Source organism: Humulus lupulus, chromosome 9, assembly GCF_963169125.1.
Source record: "Humulus lupulus chromosome 9, drHumLupu1.1, whole genome shotgun sequence".
Classification (NCBI taxonomy): domain Eukaryota; kingdom Viridiplantae; phylum Streptophyta; class Magnoliopsida; order Rosales; family Cannabaceae; genus Humulus; species Humulus lupulus.
This window is the reverse complement of record NC_084801.1, coordinates 116,683,821-116,706,322: the sequence shown is the minus strand read 5'-3', so window position 1 is coordinate 116,706,322 and position 22,502 is coordinate 116,683,821.

Below are 22,502 nucleotides of genomic sequence, written 5' to 3'. Positions count from 1 at the left end.
AGTAGTGAATTTAGAAGGGCATCCGATCCCAAAAAATTATTATTAGATAACATTGCACTAAGCAGACCTAATTATGACATAATGAACTGTTCCAACGTACACTAGTAAACCAATAATACCGCTAACGTCTCATATAGCTGTCATTCTGAGTAAGATAGAGTAGTGATTTAGAAGGGGATCCAATCCCGAAAAAATGCTACTAGATAACATTGCACTAAGATATAGTAGTGAATTTAGAAAGGCATCCGATCCCAAAAAATTATTACTAGATAACATTGCACTAAGCATACCTAATTATGACATAATGAATCGTTCCAATGTACACTAGTAAACCAATACTACCGCTAGGGTCTCATATAATTGTCATGCTGATTAAGATAGAGTAGTGAATTTAGAAGGGGATCCGATCCCAAAAAAATACTACTAGATAACATTGCACTAAGATATAGTAGTGAATTTAGAAGGGCATCCGATCCCGAAAAATTATTACTAGACAACATTGCACTAAGCATACCTAATTATGACATAATGAATCGTTCCAACGTACACTAGTAAACCAATACTACCGCTAGGGTCTCATTTAGTTGTCATTCTAAGTAAGATAGAGTAGTGAATTTAGAAGGGGATCCGATCCCGAAAAAATACTACTAGATAACATTGCACTAAGATATAGTAGTGAATTTAGAAGGGCATCCGATCCCGAAAAATTATTACTAGATAACATTGCACTAAGCAGACCTAATTATGACATAATGAACCGTTCCAACGTACACTAGTAAACCAATACTACCGCTAGGGTCTAATATAGTTGTCATGCTAAGTAAGAAAGAGTAGTGAATTTAGAAGGGGATCCGATCCCAGAAAAAAAATTACTAGATAACATTGCACTAAGATATAGTAGTGAATTTAGAAGGGCATCCGATCCCGAAAAATTATTACTAGATAACATTGCACTAAGCAGACCTAATTATGACATAATGAATCGTTCCAACGTACACTAGTAAACCAATACTACCGCTAGGGTCTCATATAGTTGTCATTCTAAGTAAGATAGAGTAGTGAATTTAGAAGGGGATCCGATCCCGAAAAAATACTACTAGATAACATTGCACTAAGATATAGTAGTGAATTTAGAAGGGCATCCGATCCCGAAAAACTATTACTAGATAACATTGTACTAAGTAGACCTAATTACTACATGATGAGCTGTTACAACTGTTGACCGTGTTTTTGGCCAACGACACGTAGACGTCAAAACGACAAAAACCTTCAAGAGAAATAAACGACAAAGACGATTTTTATAGTGGTTCAGCCCCAATGTGTTGGTAATAGCCTAATCCACTTAGAGTTATGATTATGGATCTACACTCAAGATCAGATGAATCTGAGTCAACTGAGTTTCTTTAGTGCAGATTACAAGAATACAAGAGTTCTCTCAAAATACAATTACTCTCTCTAGAAAATCAGAATCTGAATCCTTTTATGATGCCATGAGCCTTGTATTTATAGGCTCAGGATCATACAAATGATGTCCCCATAATCGGGATATTTTGTTATTCTCACTATATTTAATTTACAATAATATTCAAAATATAACGATACACTATATTTATGGGATAATCTGAGAGATTCCCGCGCAAGCCAAGATCGATTCTTGTTGAAGCCGTTTATGAGATCTTTTACGTAGCCCTGCTCTGTCTAATCGATCCATATCACATTCAGGCTGGTCGGCCAAACCTTCACTGGTCGGACAAACACCTTACTGGGCAGACATGCACCTGACTGGGCAGACATGGTCATGACTGGTCGGCCAAGGTAATGACTGGTCGGACATGGTCATGACTGATCAGCCAAAGTCATGCCTGGGCGGACAAGCCTGTGACTGGTCGGCCAAGGTCATAACTGGTCGGCCATGACACTTGACTGGCCAGTCAAAATTCTTCACTGGTCTACCGGGTCACTCCTAAGCCAGATTACCCAACCATTCCTTGCCATTTGTCATTTCTATTGCCACGTCACTGTTTTCAAATTTTGGGGATAACATTTGCCCCCCAAGTTTATTATATGATGCTCTCACAGAATAAAAAATTTTCTCCACAGCTGACAACATAATTAAAAAAAAATCCAACTGTTCATTTTCTCGCCCATGCAACAAACCACGACTCCATAGTAGACCACGATCACTGCAATTAACTGCTCATAGTAGTGGGGAGAAAAAAAATATTCAAGGAATTCCAAGGGTCAAAAATAGACCCATACATGCCCATACTTCCATAAACACAAGAGAGCAAAAAAGCAAAAATTTCTCTCATCTTCTCTTTTTCCTCTCTTTGGCCAAAACCCACAAGCTTTTCTTCTCTTGGCCGAAAATTCAAGAACATCAAGGGGAAGCTCTCATTTCTTCAAGCTTTCTCCAAGCAAATCCAAGGGCTCTTCAAGATTGGGTAAGTCCTTCTCCTTCATCTTCACTTATGTTTTTTTTTTTTTTTTTCAAAATTTCAAGAAAAATGGGTGTGTTGGTCGAAACCCTCTTGGAAATTTTCCCCTAGAATTTGTGTATGAATCTTTGAAATGCAATGTGTTTTGTGGCTGTTTTGATGTTGTTTAGGTTATCGGTAACTCAATTTTATCTTCAATTTCATAGAAATTTAAAGAAAAATAAGTTTTTCAACCTAAATCTCATATATGGTTTTATGGGCAATGGATGATATATATATGGTCTCTAGAACATTTGAAACCTTGCAAATTCCTCATTTTGATCTTGTGGTTATGTGTTTTGGATGAGAAATTGTGTTTATGTCCTAGGGATTTAGGGTTTTTCGGAATGGGTCTAGGATTGTGGTATGGCCGATTGGCCATTGTTCCCCCTTTTTACTTTTTGAACACACGGATATGCCTAGGATGGTAAGCCTTAGTCCGATCGGATGCTTAGCCTTGGGCTTGGACAAGGGCCTCACTGCTCGGACAAGGCCCCTCGGCACTCTTCGGACATGCACATGACGCATCCGATCGGTCGGCACGCTGGGCTCCTCGGACAGCAGCTGCCTAGACGTGGCCCCTCGGACACAGGTGTTCTCTCGGACACTACACGGGCTCCTCGGACAGCTACCCAGACGCAGCCCCTCGGACACTAGGCATGACGCTCGGACGCACGCTGGGCTCCTCGGACAGCTGCCTAGACGCAGCCCCTCGGACACCAGGCATGATGCTTGGACGCACGCTGGGCTTCTCAGACAGCCTTTTAAGCACGCACACACGGACACTAAGCAACCCGCTCGGACATAGGCACACACAACACCAAAATTTTTGCCTATCACCATAATTTTTCATTCATGCTCATTCTAGGAACCTTAAGCACTTTTAGGTACAAAAATTATATTTTCCTCATGCATGCTATATTTTTACTACTTAGATAAATTTCGTCTAAGTAGAAAAATAAACATTGCCCTGCTGAACTGAACTAATTGATTTATGTTTGTTTGGTTACTCACCTCCCCATTTTTTTTTGTAGATGAATCGCTTCAACTATAGGGGAGGTGACAACCACACAAAATCTGACACGTCCATCCCACAATCAAGCGACACTCTTCAAAGCAGCGACTCCTCGTCGAAGTCTCCTAACAGTCGCACTCCTGAGGACCGCCTCCGCCGTTTTAAGAAGATCCTCCCCCGTTCAGCTTTATATTTTCTTCACGAAGAGCAGTTCCTCCATCAACAGGCTGACACAGTCAGAAATGAGGGTAAAGAAGTCTAACAAACTCCCACAGGACCAAGATCCTCAAGTAGCCCGCAGAGCGGTATAGAAAGTGGTGGAACGCAGTGAGGCCCAAACTGCGGCTTCTTCGAGACCACCCCGCCAGACGCAAAAACCAAATAAGCCTCGGAGAAAAATTACTCAGAAATTTGCTACCGAGATCCAGCATTTGGCTGTCCAAAAACCAAGAAAGGAAGGAGAAGAAACACCTTCTTGGTTTACCTCCAAACCTACGAAACTTAACCCTGGGATTTTTGACAAAGACATCCAAGCCTTGGGCTTGAGAGGGGTTAATGTGATATGTCCGCGCCCTCATCAGAGAGCTAACAGGCCTGGAGGACCTTACTGTGCCTGGTCTAGGCACCATGTATATGCAGGAGCTACTATCCTGCTACTACCCTTCTTCCCGTCAGTAGCGGATTATTTCAACGTCTCTCCCTTCCAGATCACTCCTAATGGGATTCAGGCATTGTCCGCCCTTTTTATCCTTTACTTCCTGCAAGGCTGGGATCCGCCTACTCCTCACGAAATACACTACCTATTCGACTTCAGAACTAACCCGAGCCATAAGAACATAGGTTTTTTCCACCTCTTTCATAGGCATAAAGGGGTTAAATACCTTTACGGCATTGCTCACAAGTCGAATCCTGGGAAATACTATACAAAGTATTTTTTCACTTCAGACATCAAAGCCAACAACCTGGCTTTTACGCATGCGGGTCCATTTCACCAACCCTTGCCTACAAAAGAAATGTTTGCCCGCGTAGAGGAGTTGGCCAATATGTGCATCGAGGAGAAGGATGTGAAAGAGTTGGTTACTGTAGATAATCTTCAGATGGTTGGCCTGCTACCAAGTAACCAGAACATCACAGTGGAAAGCACTACCGAGGAAGCTAATGCAATTGATCAGTCCAACGCCGATACTGAGGTAGTGACCGATCAGTTCTCTCCTGGACCGTCTCCCCACTCCCGCAGACCAGGTGATCTCACCATTAGGGAGCCCCAGCCAGAGGACTAGCGCAAACCTGCTATTCCCACATAGCCTGGGAAGGGAAAGGCCATCCAGCTTGAGAGAGACTTAAACTCATCATCTGACGACGAGGATGACTTCCTCGACCAAATCCTCAACTCAGGTCTAGTAGTCATAGTGAGATGTTTGATAACTTCGTTATCTGGGATTTATAGAGTTGTCTGGTAGTAGTAATGTACTTATCCACATATTGCTTTATTTTTTACTAACAAATCTTGTGCTTTCTCTTTTGCAGATTCAGAGATGTTTAGGCAATTCAACGCCCATCTTGCCCCAAAGAGGAAATTCGGGGAAGGAAGTAGCTCCACCCCTCCGAGCAAAGTCCCAAGGACCACTCCGCCCAGCCAAGGGAGACAACTCGATGAGTCGTCCGCAATCCTGCAGCTGACTCCTTCCTCGCTTCCTCCCTCTGCGAGCCTATCTCCTACTTGCTTGACTGGCTCGAGTGAGGTCCTTCGCACCACTGGTGGCCTCGGGAAGGAACTGCTTGACCAGACTCTCCATGATACTTCAATGCTCCAAATCTTTGAATCCTTTTCTCGGCTTGGCGTTGAAGACGTCCTATGAAGAGGGCTCGCTCAATTGATGAATGTAAGTGTTCTATCTTAAGACAATTTGTTATTAATATTTTTACTTGTAATAACCTCCTGTTTTCCATGCAGTCGCTTGTCACCATTAGTCACGCTCAGCTCTGAGCAGTTGACTACAAGGAGTTGATCAAGGTCCTAAATGATCAACTAGTGGATGCTCAAGCTAGAGTGGAGACTCTAACTGCTTCGGAGAAGGACCTCAAATCCAAGATGGAGCAGGCAGAGAGGACCATGGCTGAGCGGGATGAGTCTCTTAGGAGTCTGTCTGATGAGAATCAAAAACAAATTCAAACCAACAAGTCACTGACCGATCAGCTAGAGAAATTGACTCGTGAGAACGAGGAATTGACTCGTGAGAATGAGGAGCTAAGGCGAGAGAAAGAAGCTGATCTTGCTCGCTACGAGGAAATCTGCTTCAACTGCTTTTACCAGGTGTGGAAGCTGAACAAGCCTCTCAACCTCGACTTTCTCACAAAGGAGGCCTAGGCAGAAGAGCTTGCGAAATGTGAGGCAAAGGCTGCCGAGGAAGCAGCCAATCCTGCTGGCACTACATCTTTTTCCCCCATGTTGTCATTCCGACCGGAAGAAGCAGCTGATGCTGAGGAAGGGGTTGATCAACCTGCCATAGCCGACCAGTGAGCTCCCATCCGACCAGAGAGGCCTCCATCCAACTAGTTTGACTAGTAGACTTTTGTTTTCCATTTTGCTATGTACTCTTGCTCGTATGGCCGAGCTATGCACATTTTACTTTTATAGACTTAATCATTTAAAAGTTTTATTATATAGATGCCTTATATTTTTATGTGAGTACTTAGTTTTCTAACTTAGAAATTCTAGACATTTCATAAGTCCATACTAAGTATACTTTCTCACACCCTTATTGCTCTAACATTTTATGAGCATAATGTTTATTGTCACACGAATATCTGCTTTTAACTTAAAATTTTGAAAAAAATTCCAAGTTAATTAAGCTTTGTAAAACAAGTTAGCTTAATGACCCTTTCGACTTCAAAAACTTACAAGTCAGCCTGAAAACAAATATCTTTGCTCGTGTTCTTATTGCATGTGTTGAAGTGTATGCCAGTATACCCTATGCGCCCCCCAAGTGATTGAGGGTTGAAAAATCCTTGTTCACTTGCTACTTGACCGAATTTGTCCGAGCAGTTATTACTCGTGAAACACATTGAATATACAAAAGATATTTCAGCAGGTAACCACTGCAAAAACATGCAACTATTTAAATGTTGGTCATTCATCTGATGGATACCGACCAGTTGAACACTGCCCGGTATTTCTTTTAGAAGACCTTTTTTGTTTTAAGTTGTAATGACAGTTGAACACTGCCAAAGCAAGAATAATCAACACATATGCAAAATTTGTAGCAAGATTCGACCGCGCTGCGCGTGATCTCTTTTATTACTCGTAAAAGAAAGGACAAAACGTGTCTAATTACAAGTCTCAAACAAAATAACATTGTTCAAAATAACATGACTGGTTAGCAAATAGCTAGTTCACAAACAAACTTAAATAACAAGTTAAACACTTGATACAAAGCTACTACTCTGTAAGCAGTATTCATTGATAATATTTACTCAAGTGCTCGCCATTCCAATAGTTCCTGATCAACTCTCCATTTAACTGAGCAAGCTTGTAAGTGCCGGGTGGCAAGACTTGCTCAATTTGATACGGTCCCTCCCAATTTGGTCCTAGTACTCCAGCCGTCGGGTCTCTGATGAACACCTTACTGAGGACTAAATCTCCGACCTGGAACTTTCGATCTCTGACTTTGGAATTAAAATAGTGGGCCACCTTTTGTTGATGAGCAGCAGCTCTCAAGCTTGCTTTTTCTCGTCTCTCCTCGGGAAAATCTAAAGATTCAGCTAGCAATTGGTGATTCTCCTCTTGGTCGTACATGGTCCTTTGATGAGATGGTGGGTCTACTTCCACAGGTAACATGGCCTCATACCCATATTCCATGGAAAAGGGGGTATGACAAGTTGTTGTCCGGGCAGTAGTCCTGTATGACCAAAGGACTTCTGGTAATTCTTCCGCCCAAGCACCCATAGCTATCTCTAGACGCTTTTTTAAAGTATCCTTCAAAGTTTCATTTACGGCTTCAACTTGCCCATTGGCTTGTGGATGGGCTACCGAGGAGAAATTTTTTGTGATGCCATGCGGAGTGCAGAAATCGGTAAATATGTCGTTGTCGAACTGAGTGCCATTGTCAAACACTATCTTCTTGGGCAGACCATAGCGACATATTATATTCTTAACCACAAAGTCTAACACTTTCTTCGAGGTGATCGTGGTTAGTGGTTCGACTTCAGTCCACTTGGTGAAATAATCCACAGCAACCACTGCAAACTGTACTCCTCCTTTCCCTTTGGGTAATTTCCCGATCAGATCAATGCCCCATACTGCAAAAGGCCATGGGCTCTGCATTTGCTTCAAGACATTCGGAGGTGCCCTGGGCACTTTAGAAAATCTCTAACATTTATCACACTTCTTTACGTACTCCATAGAATCCTCATTCATTGTAGGCCAGAAAAATCCTTGCCGCAAAATCTTTTTAGATAGACTCTGCCCCCCAGCGTGATCTCCGCAGAACCCCTCGTGCACTTCAGCCAATAAGTTTTTTGACTGATCGGGTGCTATGCACCTGAGTAGAGGTAGAGAGTACCCTCTTCTATACAGCACCCCATCCATCATAATGTACCTAGCAGCTTGCCTCATAGTCTTATTTGCTTCATTACGATCATCTAGGAGGGTTCCTTGCTCAATGTAAGCAATGATGGGTGTCATCCAAGTGTCAACTATTGTGATGGGCATGGCTTCTTGCTCATTAATTCTTGGCTCCGCCAAGTATTCCACCGGTATTATATTCAGAGTTTCAGCATCTTTTGCACTAGCTAGTTTTGCTAGAGCGTCTGAGTTAGAGTTCTGCTCCCGTGGTACCAACTTAATGGTATACTCCTCGAATTGTGCTAGCAGATCCTTGGTCTTATTTAAGAATGACATCATGCGTAGGCCCCTTGCTTGATATTCCCCTAAGATTTGGTAGACCACCAATTGGGAATCACTATTCACTTCAATCGACTGGGCACGAACATCTCTAGCCAAGCGCAAGCCTGCTAGGAGGGCTTCATACTTCGCCTCATTATTAGAAGCATTGAATCTGAATTTTAATGCGCAATGAATTCGGTGCTTCTCCGGTGTGACCAATATAACTCCAGCTCCTGAATGATGCTCATTCGACGACCCATCAACAAAGATTTTCCAAGTAGGAAGATCCTCTCTCTGCCTGGTTACACATTCTTGCTGGTCGGGAATATCAGCAGTCCCAGTACATTCAGCAATGAAATCCGCCAAAGCCTGACCCTTAATAGCAGATCTTGGTTGGTACTTGATTTTGAATTGGCCCAATTCAACCGCCCATTTAAGTAGCCGACCAGATGACTCCTGCTTCTGCAAGACTTGACGTAGGGGCTAGTCGGTAAGGACTTTAATGGGGTGTGCTTGGAAGTACGGCCGCAACTTACGGGATGCAAGTACCAAGCAATAGGCCAACTTCTCGATAATGGGATACCGAGATTCTGCTCTTATCAATCGCTTGCTAACGTAGTACACCAGATGCTGCACTTTATCTTCTTCTCATACTAGGGCAACACTAACAGCATGCTCCGTGACTGCTAGGTAAATAAAGAGGTCTTCTCCATCAACTGGCTTTGAAAGAACAGGAGGTTGGGCCAAGTGTTCGTTTATGGCTTGGAAAGCCTGCTCACATTCTACCGTCCATTCAAACTTCTTGCTCCCTCTAAGTAGATTAAAAAACGGGAGACACTTGTCCGTCGATTTAGAGATGGACCTGCTTAGTGCAATCTGCCCAGTCAAGCTTTGCACATCCTTAATTCTGGGCGGAGACTTCGTTTCTACGAGCGCCCTTATCTTTTCTGGATTTGCCTCTATTCCTCGGGAGTTCACAATAAACCCAAGAAATTTTCCAGAACTTACTCCAAATGAGCATTTGAGGGGGTTTAACTTCATGCTGTACTTTCTCAGTACTGCAAAGCATTCCTCCAAGTCTCGTATATGTCCTTTAGCTTCCTTTGACTTTACCAGCATATCGTCTACGTACACCTCCATGTTTCTTCCGATTAAGTCACGGAACATACCATTTACCAAATGCTGGTAAGTAGCTCCTACGTTCTTCAATCCAAATGGAATGACCTTATAACAGTACAACCCTATGTCCGTTCGGAAACTGGTATGCTCTTCATCAGGAGGATGCATGCTAATCTGGTTATACCCCGAATAATCATCCATGAAGGACAATGTTTCATGACCAGAGGTCGCATCCACCAACTGGTCTATTCTTGGCAAAGGAAAATAGTCCTTTGGACATGCTTTGTTCAGGTCGGTAAAATCCACACAAGTCCTCCACTTTCCATTGGACTTGGGCACTAACACTAGGTTTGAAACCCAGGCAGGGTAATATGCCTCCCTTATAAACTCGTTTTCCTTTAACCGCTCAACCTCCTCCTTGAGAGCCTTTGCTCGATCTTTGTCAAGCAATCTTCTCTTCTGCTGCACTGCTGGATAGTTTTCATCCACGTTGAGCATGTGGCTGATCACAGTTGGTGAGATACCCACCATATCCTTGTGAGACCAGGCGAAGACATCTTGATTCCTTCGCAAAAATCCTATCAGCTGTGCTTTTACTTCTACTTTCATCTTTTTTCCAACCTTGACTCCTCTGGTCTAATCGTTCTCATCTATTAGGACCTCCTCTAACTCCTCGAACGGTCCCACCTCACTTCCATAATCCCCAAAGCGAGGATCAAAGTCCCTTCCCTCGCTTTGGGCAACACCCTATTTGGTGACTTCATCACCGGATGAGGCTTTTTGTTCTCTTAAACCAAGAGTGCTTTCTTGGCCAAACTCTTCTAACATTTCTTCCTGACCGGCTACGACTGTGAAACTTTGGTTGACATCCATCTCGTATACCTCCTCTCTCTCGGCACATACAATCATGTTTCCTTCCTTGGCCCCCTTCCTTGCTTTAGCTACCGAGGCATTATAACATTCCCTAGCCTTTCTCTGGTCTCCTCGGATGCAGCCTATGCCTGCACTGGTCGAGAACATCATGGAAAGGTGCCATATAGAGATTTCCGCGTGCAAGGTTGTGAGTAGTGGTCGAGCAATAACAACATTATAGGCGGATGGGCAGTCAACTATCAAAAATTCTGTCATCACTGTCTCATGCTTGGGAGCATCCCCCGTTGTGACTGGAAACTTGATCGTTCTAGCTGGTGACAATCCTTCTCCAGTGAATCCATAAATGACTTGAGAGTATGGCTTCAAGTCATTGATAGATAGCTTCATCCTCTCAAAGGATGATTTATAAATAATGTTCACAGAACTCCCTGTGTCGACCAAACATCTCTTTACTTTCATATTCACTATTTGGACTATCACGACGAGAGGGTCATTATGAGGATATCTCACGTGTTGAGCATCATCTTCAGTGAAAGTGAGGAACTCACTTTCGTATCATGGGTTATTCGAAGGCCGCTCCTCTACAGTCATGACTTCGGAGGTTGATGCTGCATCCAACTCATGACGAAGGGTACGAGCATACCTCTCCCTTGCCTTGTTGCTATCCCCAGCCAGATGTGGACCTCCACATATGGTGTCTAGAGTGAAATCCACAGGCTTGGGTTGCAAAGGCGGGGATCGTTGCCGCTTGAACCCAGGATTGTTGTTACTTCCCTCTCCTTGGGTATTTTCTGCTTGATACTTTTTCAATTTCCCCAACCGGAGGAGAAACTCTATCTCATCCTTGAGATGATTGCATTCATTCATGTCGTGACCATAGTCCCCATGGAAATGACAGAACTTGTTCATATCTCTCTTACTCATCTCCTTCTTGATTAGTGGGGGTTTCCTGTAGGGGACATCCTGATGACTTGCGAGATATATCTCTTCTCGGCTCACCGAAAGAGTGGTGTAATTGGTGAACTGAGGCTCATACTTAGTTGGCTTGTCGTTTGATCCCGACTTAGCCTTCTTTCCATTGTGGCGGTCAGACCCGTTATTCCCACGTTTCTTACCACAACTTTGATCATTTCCACCATTCTTGGGAGGATCAGTCGATCCGCTCGGATTGTTCAAGCCCTTCTCTCCCTTCTCAATTGCATCATCCAATTTCATATAATTGTCCGCCCGGTCAAGAAATTGTTGTAATGTTGAAATTGGGTTGCGATGAATACTATCCCACAAAGGACTCCGATAGATTATTCCAGAAGAAATTGCCACCATCTTCCCCTCATCTCCAACTGCAGTAGCCCGGTTAGCTTCTCTCATGAACCTTTGTATGTAGTTCTTGAGAGATTCGTCCTTCCCTTGTTTAATATCTGCCAAGTGATTGGCGTAAACTGGAGGGGTTCGGGCAGCACTGAACTGCCTGCAAAATTCCTTCCTGAAACTTTCCCAAGAAGTGATGGAGTTTGGCTTAAACTTCCAATACCACTCCTGGGCAGTGTTGGACAATGTAGTGGGGAAGACTCTGCATCGATAGTCATCACTCACTCAGAGCAGCTCCATCTGGTCTTCGAATTTCCCTACATGCCTTATCGGATCTGCCTTTTCTGTATAAACTGGCAGTACCGGTGCTTTGTACTTCGCTGGTGGCTGGGCTGCTCTAATTCGAGCACAGATCGGGCTGCCACTCCTGTGGTCTACTGGATCGATCACAGAGGTTCGTTTCGATAAACCCTGAACTGCTGCTGTCAGAGCATCAAGCTGGGCTTGGATGCCTGGGGCCACTGCTTGGGACTCATTCTCGGGGCCGCCTGGTCGGGCGCTCATATCCGGCACACCATCATCAAGTATTTCTACTTGACTGGTAGGTCGGTTCGAATCTCGCCCTTCGACCGGGACGGTTCTTCTCCTATCAGCAATGACGTCTCTTAGATCCTTCTGAGTGGTATGCCTCCCTAACCGATCGAACACCATACTCCGAGTTTTTTCGGAAGGCTTACCATGTGTGACATGCTCCTTGCCACTGCGTTGCTGGTTGGGATGCAGTGGTGGTCTTCCTATCTGCGCTGGGCGATCTTTTCCTCCTCAATGGTTGTTATCATTCTTATCCTTCGACTGGTCAGTGTGATGACTATCAGCTTCATCACGACCATGCCCATCTTTGAAGTGTGAAGTTTCTTTACCTCGAGGAGCTCTATTTTGCTCCTGCTCAGGTGGAGTTTTCTTGCTACCTGATTTATGACTTCCAGATCTAGAAGTCTCTGATCAGTGGCTCCTTGAGGGGGTTCTGGAGTTCCCCCTTTGGGTTGAGGCAGTGCCCGATCGGACCCCATATTCTTCCCTACCAGGTGGGTTACTACCACTCCTGTTTGGCCCTCGAGAGTTCGGTCTATCAGTGTTTTTGCGACCAGCATCTGTGGTCCTTGCTCCTGGGGTGGCTGCTCCTCGTGCTACAGCTTGGGCATTGGCCTGGGCCAGCTGTGTAGCTGCCTCCAGAGTGAGTGCAGCCTCACGATGTCTCCTATCGACCTCCTCCTGCTGTCGCCGGATCTCCTCACTCCTAGCGTTCATCTCCCGTCTTTGCTACTCAAATGCAGCCTTCTGCCTAGCCATTTCTTCAGCGAACGCCTCTTGTATGGCGTTGAATTGTGCCATTTCCTCCTGGAAAGCCCCCATGGCCTCCTGGAGTTGTTCAACCTCTGGAGTCACGTCCTCGAGCATGACTCTAGGCTCAATCTCATGGAGGCCAGGACCTTCTGATCTGGCAGGCTCTTTAGAGGAACCTGTCTTCTTGGAGGCCGCATTGGTGTTCTTAGGCGCTATCGCACTACAGGGATCGTTTGTCTTTCTCTTCAGGCTCTCAATGAAAGCACCAAAATGTTGACCATGTTTTTGGCCAACAATGCGTAGACGTCAAAACGACAAAATCCTTCAAGAGAAATAAACGACACACACGATTTTTATAGTGGTTCAGCCCCAATGTGTTGGTAATAGCCTAATCCACTTAGATTTATAATTTTGGATCTACACTCAAGATCAGATGAACCTGAGTCAACTGAGTTTCTTCAGTGCAGATTACAAGAATACAAGAGTTCTCTGAAAATACAATTACTCTCTCTAGAAAATCAGAATCTGAATCCTTTTATGATGCCATGAGCCTTGTATTTATAGGCTCGGGATCGTACAGATGATGTCCCCATAATCAAGATATTTTGTTATTCTCACTATATTTAATTTACAATAATATTCAAAATATAACGATACACTATATTTATGGGATAATCTGAGAGATTCCCGCACAAGCCAAGACCGATTCATGTTGAAGCCGTTTCTGGGATCTTTTATGTAGCCCTGCTCTGTCTAATCGATCCATATCACATTCAGGCTGGTCGGCCAAACCTTCACTGGTCGGACAAACACCTTACTAGGCAGACACGCACCTGACTGGGCAGACATGCACCTGACTGGGCAGACATGCACTTGACTGGTCGGACATGGTCATGACTGGTCGGCCAAGGTCATGACTGGTCGGACATGGTCATGACTGGTCGACCAAAGTCATGCCTGGGCGGACAAGCCTATGATTGGTTGGCCAAGGTCATAACTGGTTGGCCATGACACTTGACTGGCCAATCAAAATTCTTCACTGGTCTACCGGGTCACTCCTAAGCCAGATTACCCAACCATTCCTTGGCATTTGTCATTTCTATTGCCACGTCACTGTTTTCAAATTTTGGGGATAACAACAACGTTAACTAGTCACTGAGATAACCTATACTATATGTCATAATATACAATGCATTATATTTTTTTCAACTTGTGCTTACATTTTTCTAATTTTTTTCTTTTTCATATTTTAAACAATACATATAAATAATATATTTTTTAAATATTTAAATAAATACAATTAAAACAAATATATATATAACTTGTTAAAATAAGAGGCTTTTTCATAAAAAAAAGGACATTATTTTTTAAAAATAATGATGAAGATAATATAAAATAAGCTTTTTGAAATTAACAAAAAAAAGAAATTAAAGAATGTCAATAATTTTTTTTGAGAAAAAAGTGTTAGAAATAAATATAAAATTAATTTTTTGTTTAATTAATGGGGTGTCTTTATATATTATTGGAGTGCAAATATAATGTCCCTAATATACATATATATATTTTTTATTTTGAAACAAGAAACACATTTTAATTTTAAAAATTTCAATTAAGGGTTTTTTAATTTTAATTTTGTTTTGTATTATTAAAATAATTCTCATTATTAATAAAATAAAATCAATACTATAATTTAATGATTTATTAAATTCTCGATTTTTTTTAGTTTAGGATAAGAATTAATTAAATTTGTAAATATCTACCAATAATAAAATTATACAGTTTCACCTTATCAAATTGTTATTTAATTTCATTTTTTTAAATTCATTAAATCAAAAAATTGTGGTAGTTGTATTAAATGTCTTAAATTATTATTGCTATTTTCTATTTATTTTTTTAATGCATTTAATTGGTCAAATTTGTAATTAAAATTATAGTGGCTGAAATTAATGGGTGATTTTTATTAAAAATTTAATATTAAATTATAAAAATTGGTAGTAGCCGAAATTAATTGATAAATGATTCAAAAAGACGATATTAAATTAAATGTTGCTACATGATTACTAATTACATTTGGGAAGTAACAACATATTATTTATTTATTCATTAAATTAAGAAAGTATGGTTCTTGTATTAAATGACATAGTTTAATATTGTTATTATTTTTTCGGTTTTTGAATTTTTTTTTTTTGTTAAATGCATTTAATTTGTGAAATTGCTTATTAAAAAATAGGTGGCCGAAATTAATGGGTTTCTTTTATAAAATAGAGATAATATTTTATTAATGTAAATGCATGATTAGTGTTTACATTGGGAAGTTACCACATATTAATTATTTATTCTTTCAATAATATTTTATTATTTATTTTAAAGAAATCCAAAATATTTTATTAAGAATGTCAAATGTTGCATTGTTTCTTCATAACACACACTATAAATATATTACCATATAACCTAAACCGATTGTGCTTTTTTTAAAAAAAAAAAATCAAGTTTTACAAACATTCAACTACAATGTATATCATCAACATATCAGATTCAACCTATTCAAAGAATAAAGATAACTCTTCACCCTTTGATTCTAAAGATGATGAAGTAAATTCTCCATTGAAGACGATCAATGTTGAGAAGTTTGACAATGATGCAAAGTCTCAATTGAAGAATATCAAGACTGAGAAGTTTTGTAACGTCCTGGATAACCAAGACCGTTACACTGTGTGTTTGAAATAGTGCAAGACTTGCTAATCAAGTCATTTAGACAAAATGTGAATCCAACGTCATCTACGGATTAGGAATAAAAGATTTTGGTCACAAACAGGCTATTTTCATTAAAAATGACAGTTTAATACATGGAAACCTTAAATAGGGTTTAGATGACTTAGTTACAACAAATTCCAAGAGCTACAAATAATTCAAGCCAATCTAATGGAAAAATTTACATTTTAGGTTTCCATCCCTGTACAAATCCTCGACCGTGGCGGCCGAGCAGCTGACAATGTACACCACACCCCAAGAGCTCTCCAACTCATGGTTGATTCAGCATACCCTCGCCTTTACCTGCACCACACAGCACCCGTGAGCCAAGGCCCAACAAGAAAGCATGATAGCATAGCAAGATCAACATCATTTATCAAACATCCCACAATGCACAACTAGGAATTCAGCATTTCATAACATTTATCCAATCAGTGATAACACCCAACAAATTAACAGTTTGTCATCCAGACAGCCAACAAATCATGTTCATAACACAATATTCACAATCATAATCAACAGTTTATCACATCCATCAAATCATATTCAGGTTCAGCGCCCTTAGTCGCACCCTCTATTTAACACACTGTCTTCGGCTCACTTGGGCTGCCCCCAGTGTAATATTCACTGACTCCGGCCAGCTTAACCGAGCTCAGTGATAAATAAGCTGCCTCAGCTACCAGTGGCTGAGCCGCGCCCTATGCGCAAATATTGATTCCGACACCCTTAGGCCGGTTATCGCATGTCCCATGGCATAATAATTCCATCTCATGACATGACATACAAATGTAGGGAGCTCTTAGTCACATCGTGTCCACATGGTTAATCACTTTTACATAACAATGCATACAAACATAGGGAACACTTAGTCCCAACCTAGCCACATAATCAGGTGCAGCTTTCTTACCTTTCGATTCGCTAACTTTGATCACTTGACTCCTTGAGCACGATCCCTCTCGAGCCCTAGCGCTCACCTAAACACAATCATAGGTCAAAGTAATCACTAAACCTCAAATCCAAAACCTAGCCTCGGGACCAATCCCGAGCCCCCGGGAAGTTCTAGTTCCACCAAACAAGGTGGTGGAACCAAACCCCAAACCCTTGGTCAAAAACCCTTGCAAATAACCCTAAAATCCCTTTCTGGAAACAGGGCAGCGCTACAGCGCTCTTAGGAGGGCGCTACAGCGCTACAAGCAGAAGTAGAATCCCCTCAGCATGCATGGCCTAGCGCTACAGCGCCCAAAGGCTGGCGCTGTAGCGCTAGTCACAGACAGGCCAACTCCAAATTTCTCTTCCTGCGATTTCCTCGAACCAAACCCAACCGAAACTTCTCCAAACCTTTGCCAACCTCAAAAACAACCTTATAAACATACTCCACTCATCCCAAGCATCCCAAATACTCAAAAACCAAGAACATGCATCCCTAATCTCAAAATTCACCATAGCCACTTCTAGACTTCAAAACTCAACAGAAACCAGTCAAAACATCAAAGTTAAAAGCTTAGAACTTATACCTCTGATGGAAATTCGACCTCAAGTTGCCTCTAGACTTCCTTAGCCTGCTCCTCCTCAACTCTTGGCTCCAACCAGAAACTGAAGAAACTATAGAACCTTACCTCAAGTGTTAGGGTGTTCCTGCTAAATCTCTGCCAATTCTCCAATCCTAGCTTAGGATTCTTGATGCTTAGCCTAACCCAGCTCTCCTCTGAGCTTTGCTCCAAGAAAACCCCAGAAAAGTGGTGAGAGAACCACAAACCGACCCAAAGAGAAAACTCTCTGTTTTCCTCCCCTTTCTCTTTTCTTTCTTTTCCTTCTTCAGACTTCTGTTGTATTCTACCACTTCCACTAACACAAAGCCTCAGTAATACCCATATTTAAAAAGCCAAATGACCTTAATGCCCTCCCTTTTATTTCTAACCCTTTAATCCACTTAGGGGCATTTTAGTCATTTTACCCAATTCCCGCTAACTCCTCGAGTGTCTCTAACATTTCCCGCTTAATTCCCGATACCTAATTAATCACCAATAATATTCCTCGATATCAGAATAGACTCCAGTATACTCATTAAATTTCTGTTTATAGCCCCAGGCTCACCCCGAGCTGGGTATAAATCCCCGCCATGAATTTTTCGCTAATCTGCTCACTAGGATCGTCTCGAGTCACAGATCACAGATATATCCACATAATAATGTGGTCTCAACATTAGCCTACCAATATACACACAAGTACACAATTACGCTCTCAATGAGCCAAATTACCAAAATACCCTCACAGCAGAGTATATAGCCCCATGCATGCCTTTATCATCATATAGTAATATGACCCACATAATCATGCATATAATCATACAATAGCACAGTAAATCAATTATGGCCCTCCCGGCCTCCTAATCAAGGTCCTAAACCTTATTAGGAAATTTGGGTCGTTACAAGTTTAGCAGTGGTGAGAAAGATGTGAATCCACTTGATGCTCAACTAGAGTACAATCCAAATGTAATATATTTCGATATTATGTTCCAAAAATTTAATGAAAATATTAGTCGTCTACTTGAATTGAAGAACAACATGGATGAATTTGTTCGAGAGATGACAAGACGCACTTTTGCGTTGCAAACTCTGCATGAATCAGTGACCAACTATTTTGATGTAGAGAGGAAAAAGAACGAGGTGTGGGAGAAATATTTGAAGGAGAAGGAGAAGAAGATGACAAAGAAGAATGGAAATTTCTAAAATGCTTCAAGTGTTTTTTATGTTTTGTTTTAAATTTATTGTTTCTATGTGTTTCCTTAGGTCTTACTATAATATTTTTATTCTATTATGTTTTAATTTTTTTATGGACATTTTCTTATTAGGATTTGTTATGAAAAGAAACTTTTATTTCTTTTTGGGTCTTCAGATAAAATCTTATTATTATTTATTTATTAATAATGTTGATAATTTTGTTGGAGTGAAATTGTCCAATTTTTTTAAAAAAAAATTAATGCCGAAATTGTGTATTAATTTTCAGTTTTCAATGTAAAATTTTAATTAATAATTAACAATTTACCATTAAGCAATCTCTAAATTAATGGGTTTTATAAATGACCTAACTATTGACCCTGATTTTGGGCAACTGACACGGAGTCAAAATACGCTTGACGTGGATGAATGCATTGAAAAGAACGTAATGGCTAAAATAATAAGAACACGATATTTTATAGTGGTTCGGCCCCAGGATCTGGTAATAACCTACATCCACTTAGATTGTTATTGATGTGGGATTCAAAGGAGTGATCAAAGAACTAGGGTTCAATGAGTTTCACTAACCTTTGAAGAACAATACAATATGATTGATATAATAAGTCTAATCTCAAGCGATTTAGAAGTCAGAAAAAGAGAAAAGATCCAGCCCCCCTTCCCTGAGCCCTCTTCTTCTATTTATAAGCTCAGGGAAGATTTACATTGATTTGTTACATATATTATTTCATAAATAATCGGATACTCAGGAAATCACGGGAGAGAATTTCGGATTCCATCATAACTGCCTAAGATTTCCTCCGCGTGTTACGTGCCTACGACCAGACTAGTCGTGTGAAGAGAACGATCGCATAATGCCGAATATCTTCCTGGTCGATAGTCGAACACAGGTTTTGCTAGGTGTCAGCCACGTGCAATTAATTCCTGCCATGTCATTCACTTCTGATTTTTGGGATAACACTAACTAATTATATTAAATGAATATATTTCCTTATTGGACAATATAGGACTAATGAATAAATATTTAATTTCAAAACAACATAATTTGATTTTCCCAAGAGAATACAAAGAGATGCTTTTTTTTAAAAATTAAAATAGTTTTTTAATGCTAGCCAAATTTTTTTTTAATTAACACATGCCGAAAATAATGCTTTAAAAAAAGTTTCAATTAAAAAATATATTTTCAAGGTAAAGAATATCAATAGTTATTGGTTATGATGTAATCTTATCAATAAATGCTCATTTATTGATAATAGAAAATTTGAAAAGTTGTATTGTTTTGTAGTTTATGGAAAAAATAAAATTAATTAAGTTAACATTTTTTGGGAAAAAAATGAAGAGTTGTATTGATTCATTTTACCTATAATCAAAGTAGTTTGGCATAAATCAAAGTTGTTTTTTCTTTTTAAATTTGTATTTTATACTGTAATATGGAAATATTTATTCCTTATTTTTGTTTTGATGTTCTATTATTGTTAGAAAAACCAATAGTCATCCATTATTTTAGGGTACATAAAAAATCATTAATTAGTTGTGATTTCCAATATAAGATTTAAATAATAAAATCTCAAATTTGAAATAATAATTTCGAAATTAAAATTTAATACGTTAAAGAAATTAAAAAAATATATTTTAATTAGTTCATTGGAAATTACATATACTTGCACCAAATAATATTTAAAATGCTACATTGGAAATTGAACAAACTTATTTCGATCAACAATATAAAAATACAAAACTAAACCAAATTACTACTCCACATCTCCCTATTTATTGATTACATTGCTACTAATAATGATATCTTGATTATGGTCTTTAGATATTTGAGATGCTTCACATAGTTGCTGTACAAAACAATAAATAAATAAATAAAATTAGATAAACATATACCAACCAGATAATGTTTTATACTGTAAAATTATGAAATTAATTAAGATATACCAACCAGACGACGACGAAGTTGATGGATAATATTATTTGAACCATTTAACCTATCTCTAGATTCAAGGATCTTTGTAACCAAAATATTTTGAAAACCAACAACCATTGTGAGCAAAGCATTTACTTTTGCAACCCCAACCTGTAAAAAATAAACTAATATAAAATTAAAAAAATAATAATAAAAAATAATACATGGTCTGGAATTTGAAGGTTCCCTTTGTTTACATCTGATGGTATATTAATGGTCATTGCATCACCATCTTCATCAGGTATGACAAAACTCCATGGTGGGATAGGAACATCACGGTCTACCTCATCTACACATACATGGTTTTCGTATTCCTAATTTTAAAATAGAAAAAATATTTTGGAAAAATATAATCGAAGTGTTCTAACATAAACATAAAATGAGATCTCAATCATAGACACATATATAGATATGAAGATATTACCTTACAAAAAGAACAATAAGACTCACTATGAAGACAACGTCGAGTTCTACTTTCGAACATTGAAGAAGACGACTCCAAACTTTTCATAGGAGATCTATACTGACAAGCGCGATCTAAAAGCAATTTGGACCTGATTTGATTAGGAGACAATGAGTTATCATAAAAATTGTCTCTTCTTTCCAACCCTTCCTTCTAAATCCTTAGATCTACTTCTTTTATTCTTCATCCCCTTCCCCTCTACTCCCATGTGTTTTCTCTCTCCCCCTCTATTTTTTCCCCACACGTTTTTATTTCTTCTTTCTCTCCTTCACATGCTCACGAAATCATGGTGCAATTATGATTTTTTTATGTTTATTTTTTTACTTTGAATGAAGAAGAAGAAGACGAAGAAGAAGAAAAAGAACAACAACAACAACAACAATAGAGAGTTTAAGAAATGAGTGTGCATTTATTATGAAACCCTAATTTTTAAAATTTTAAATTAATTCAAAACTTGAAAAGAGAGCTTACCTCTTATTGGTTGGAATCACCATTCCTAATGACCAAAAAAAAAAGGCAATTTCGAAATTAATGCCAAAAAAAAAAAGAATCTATGCCAAAAAAAAAAGAAGCTTTACTTGTTGGTAGCTTGATGTACCAAGTCACATACATGCCATGTCAGCATATTTGCACATTTATCTAGGTACCCATGTGTGGGTAATACCCATTGAGAACTTTTCCATATATATATATATATTGGTACACTCTTAATGGTTACAACTCATGGATGATTACTTTAATATTAACTATTAGATTAAGATCAATAGTCCATATTTATAGTTGTTAATTAATATTTCAAAAAATAAATTTTGATTTTTTCAAACTTTTGGAAGGGTTACCTGATAAAAAAAGTGTATTTATTATGAAAATATAATATTGCAAACTTTTCATTTTTCAAATGCATGTCAGTTTCTAAATATAGCTAGTGTCTCTCATTGGTTGGAAACAACATTAATTATGACCAAAAAATAACTAAATTCGAAATTAATGTAGAAAAAAAATATTTACCTGTTGGTGACTTGCTATACCAAATCACTATGTTGCCACATCATCATAATTGTTAGTACCCATCTATGGGAAGTAACCATTGAGAAGTCTTCCTTATATATATATAGTCTAATAAGATGTTGTGTGGAGTTATGAAAAAAGATTTTTAATTGTTTGTTTATAAAAATAATATATTTAATGAGTAATTGCAACTTTTCACATATATGTATGTTTCCACTTTTCATTAAATGTGCATTTATGATACGAATAATTGCATCTAATAAATTTGAGGTGGTTATTCCCATTTTTTGAAAATATAGGGTATTATTCGGTCACTTGTATTTTTCGAAAAATTTTCCTATTTTCTTGAAATGGTGTATGAAAAAAGACAACTTTTGGAAACCAATTAGGTATCTTTTTAATGGTCATATATTAATTGAAAATTAAATCATATTCCATAATTATTTATTGGGTAAAATAAACATTTTTTATTATTAAATGGCGGTAATCATTTTTTTTTTAAATTTCATTATTTTTTTCAAATTTCATTATATTATATATAATTTTGTAAGATGT